Source organism: Taurulus bubalis (genome assembly GCF_910589615.1).
Source record: "Taurulus bubalis genome assembly, chromosome: 3".
NCBI lineage: Eukaryota > Metazoa > Chordata > Actinopteri > Perciformes > Cottidae > Taurulus > Taurulus bubalis.
In genome coordinates, this window is record NC_136591.1 from 41,206,427 (window position 1) to 41,211,426 (window position 5,000).

Sequence of the window (5,000 nt, forward strand, 5' to 3'; positions counted from 1 at the left end):
TGGTAGTTTGTAGATATATGATAGTAGTTTGTAGATATCTGATAGTAGTTTGTAGATATATGATAGTAGTTTGTAGATATCTGATAGTAGTTTGTAGATATCTGATGGTAGTTTTGTAGATATCTGATGGTAGTTGTGTAGATATCTGATGGTAGTTTGTAGATATCTGATGGTAGTTTTGTAGATATCTGATGGTAGTTGTGTAGATATCTGATGGTAGCTTGTAGATATCTGATGGTAGTTGTGTAGATATCTGATGGTAGTTTGTAGATATCTGATAGTAGTTTGTAGATATATGATAGTAGTTTGTAGATATCTGATAGTAGTTTGTAGATATCTGATGGTAGTTTGTAGATATCTGATGGTAGTTTGTAGATATATGATAGTAGTTTGTAGATATCTGATAGTAGTTTGTAGATATCTGATGGTAGTTTGTAGATATCTGATGGTAGTTTTGTAGATATCTGATGGTAGTTGTGTAGATATCTGATGGTAGTTTGTAGATATCTGATGGTAGTTGTGTAGATATCTGATGGTAGTTTGTAGATATCTGATAGTAGTTTGTAGATATATGATAGTAGTTTGTAGATATCTGATGGTAGTTTGTAGATATCTGATGGTAGTTTGTAGATATCTGATGGTAGTTTGTAGATATATGATAGTAGTTTGTAGATATCTGATAGTAGTTTGTAGATATCTGATGGTAGTTTGTAGATATCTGATGGTAGTTTGTAGATATCTGATGGTAGTTTGTAGATATCTGATGGTAGTTTTGTAGATATATGATGCTAGTTTGTAGATATATGATAGTAGTTTGTAGATATCTGATAGTAGTTTGTAGATATCTGATGGTAGTTTGTAGATATATGATAGTAGTTTGTAGATATCTGATAGTAGTTTGTAGATATCTGATGGTAGTTTGTAGATATTTGATGGTAGTTTGTAGATATCTGATGGTAGTTTGTAGATATCTGATGGTAGTTTTGTAGATATCTGATAGTAGTTTTGTAGATATCTGATGGTAGTTTGTAGATATCTGATGGTAGTTTGTAGATATCTGATAGTAGTTTGTAGATATCTGATGGTAGTTTGTAGATATCTGATGGTAGTTTGTAGATATCTGATGGTAGTTTTGTAGATATCTGATGCTAGTTTGTAGATATATGATAGTAGTTTGTAGATATCTGATAGTAGTTTGTAGATATCTGATGGTAGTTTGTAGATATATGATAGTAGTTTGTAGATATCTGATAGTAGTTTGTAGATATCTGATGGTAGTTTGTAGATATCTGATGGTAGTTTGTAGATATCTGATGGTAGTTTGTAGATATCTGATGGTAGTTTTGTAGATATCTGATAGTAGTTTTGTAGATATCTGATGGTAGTTTGTAGATATCTGATGGTAGTTTGTAGATATCTGATAGTAGTTTGTAGATATCTGATGCTAGTTTGTAGATATCTGATGGTAGTTTGTAGATATCTGATGGTAGTTTGTAGATATCTGATGGTAGTTTTGTAGATATCTGATGCTAGTTTGTAGATATATGATAGTAGTTTGTAGATATCTGATAGTAGTTTGTAGATATCTGATGGTAGTTTGTAGATATATGATAGTAGTTTGTAGATATCTGATAGTAGTTTGTAGATATCTGATGGTAGTTTGTAGATATCTGATGGTAGTTTGTAGATATCTGATGGTAGTTTGTAGATATCTGATGGTAGTTTTGTAGATATCTGATAGTAGTTTTGTAGATATCTGATGGTAGTTTTGTAGATATCTGATGCTAGTTTGTAGATATCTGATGGTAGTTTGTAGATATCTGATGCTAGTTTGTAGATATCTGATGCTAGTTTGTAGATATCTGATGCTAGTTTTGAAGTCATGTTTTGAAGTATGGTTGACCACGTAAGAGTTCCTAATCAAACAGGTGAACTTAAAAATGTAAAATATGACTGGAAATATACTTCAGTTAGATTTTAATCATGAGATTTTCTCGGGGTGCCAATAATTGTGGCACACATGTTTAAGAGAAAAATATTTATTTATTTTCTAAAAAAGAAATGTTTCTTTCGAAAATGTTACTTCAATGAAAATGTATGTTTTTTGTCAATATTTTGAGTGAAAGACCAAGAGGATGAACAGAAAATAATTATGTTCACAGCCTGTTTTGCTCATATTTACTAGGGGTTGCAATACGTCTGGAGGGCCCTGTGTACTTGAGTACTCCTTCCTCCTCTCAGATCAACAGCTCAGCTCTATTTCCTCTGGCTTTCATTTCATCTTTTGCAAATGTTAATTCTAAGATTAAAACAATAAAAAACATCTGTTTTTATTTTTTATTCAACAGATTTTAACTGAATTGTGAAGAAAAAATAAAACAAAGAAGGAAAAAAGATTTAAATTGAAAGCAGAAAGAGAGGAAAAAAGATGTATGAGAATGTGTCGGCCGGGGAGGAGAGAGGGATGAATAACAGACGGAGAGGAAAGGAGAGAAGGAGGGATTAAATGATCCTGAACATTATGGATCTGATATGAGATTTACAGATTAAAAGGTCCAGAGGTCAAAGGTCATCTGGGCCCTGAGGAGCCGGGTGATTGACGGCTGGTCGGGAACCTTTTTACCTGCTGTCAAAACTTTATAAACAAGAACAATCCGATCGATCAGCTCTGAACTCTAAACTTTCTATGTGAATTTAAGTGTGTGAGGAAAGAACAGGAGGAGGAGAAGTAAAGGAGGAGGACAGGAAGAAGATGAGGAGGAGGAGGAGGAGGAGAAGTGTAGAAGTAAAGGAGGTGGAGGATAGGAAGAATAAGAAGAGAAAGAGAGGAAGGAGGAAGAGGAAGATTAAACAACAGGAGGAGTAGAGGAAGAAGAAGAAGATGAGGAAGAAAAGAAGTGGAGGAGAAGTAAAGGAGGAGGAAGAAGAAGATAAGTAAAGGGGGAGGTGCTGTGTGTTTTGCCTCCAGGCTCTGGGTGAGGGTTTGACCTCCCAGGTTAGTGTGTGTGTGTGTGTGTGTGTGTGTGTGTGTGTGTGTGTGTGTGTGTGTGTGTGTGTGTGTGTGTGTGTGTGTGTGTGTGTGTGTGTCAGGGTGTCAACCTTCGGGGTCAATCAGCTGTGAGAAAGCGGTGACGTTTCAACAACGTTGTTTCTCCGTCTGTCGTCTCCACCGCTGAATGAACTTTAATTATTATTCACACTTTAAATGTTTGAGGCTTAATATTATTGTGATTATTATTATTATTATTATTATTATTATTATTATTACTATTATGAAATGTTTGAGGCACTTTCACGTCATCCAGAATCAGATCTTTGAGCCAAACTGTCGATCCTCTAAATCTATAATTTATATTTGACTCCTCTGGTTGTATAGACGTCTATGCTTCATGTGTTAAAGCTGCATTCTCTCTCCTGACCACCAGGGTGCGACTCCTCTGGTTGTATAGAAGTATATGCTTCATGTGTTAAAGCTGCATTCTCTCTCCTGACCACCAGGGGGTGACTCCTCTGGTTGTATAGAAGTATATGCTTCATGTGTTAAAGCTGCATTCTCTCTCCTGACCACCAGGGGCGACTCCTCTGGTTGTATAGAAGTATATGCTTCATGTGTTAAAGCTGCATTCTCTCTCCTGACCACCAGGGTGCGACTCCTCTGGTTGTATAGAAGTATATGCTTCATGTGTTAAAGCTGCATTCTCTCTCCTGACCACCAGGGGTGACTCCTCTGGTTGTATAGAAGTATATGCTTCATGTGTTAAAGCTGCATTATCTCTACTGACCACCAGGGGGCGACTCCTCTGGTTGTATAGAAGTATATGCTTCATGTGTTAAAGCTGCATTCTCTCTCCTGACCACCAGGGGGTGACTCCTCTGGTTGTATAGAAGTATATGCTTCATGTGTTAAAGCTGCATTTTCTCTCCTGACCACCAGGGGCGACTCCTCTGGTTGTATAGAAGTATATGCTTCATGTGTTAAAGCTGCATTATCTCTACTGACCACCAGGGGGCGACTCCTCTGGTTGTATAGAAGTATATGCTTCATGTGTTAAAGCTGCATTCTCTCTCCTGACCACCAGGGGTGACTCCTCTGGTTGTATAGAAGTATATGCTTCATGTGTTAAAGCTGCATTATCTCTCCTGACCACCAGGAGCGACTCCCCTGGTTGTATAGAAGTATATGCTTCATGTGTTAAAGCTGCATTCTCTCTACTGACCACCAGGGGGCGACTCCTCTGGTTGTATAGAAGTCTATGCTTCATGTGTTAAAGCTGCCTTCTCTCTCCTAACCACCAATGGGAGACTCCTCTGGTTGTATAGAAGTCTATGCGTCATATGTTAAAGCTGCCTTCTCTCTACTGACCACCAGGGGGAGACTCCTCTGGTTGTATAGAAGTCTATGCGTCATGTGTTAAAGCTGCCTTCTCTCTACTAACCACCAGGGGGAGACTCCTCTGGTTGTATAGAAGTCTATGCTGACATCCACTCTATATATATACAGTCTCTGGGATGGCTTTTAAAATAATAATAATAATATAATATGTATGAAACAAGTGGCTACTTTGTTGTTGTACTTTTACACAGTAACATTCAGACATAATGGCCACTAGGTTTACAGCTTCAGAGGCGACGACACAAACACTTAAAGTAGTGGTTCTCAAACTCTTTCTGTAAATAACTTCATTTTGTGACTCCATCTGTGCGTATATTAAGGTTAAGTAACAGAATAAAGAAAATTGCAATCACTTTCAAGTAAACGCGACCATGTAGAGACATAAATGACAAGCTGTGGTGTGGATATGATCAATAACATACGGCCGTTTAGTTTGGTTTATAGAACAAGGTGTAGACCGGTTCTATGGGAAAGAGAACCATAAATGACAACTTGTGATCTGGAGCTATCGAGAACATTACAGCGGGGGTTTCTTCAGGGCTAAGCCCCGCCCCCCTGTTATAACAGTAGGGGAAACACTGAAGTACACAACTTGTTGGCTTTAAAA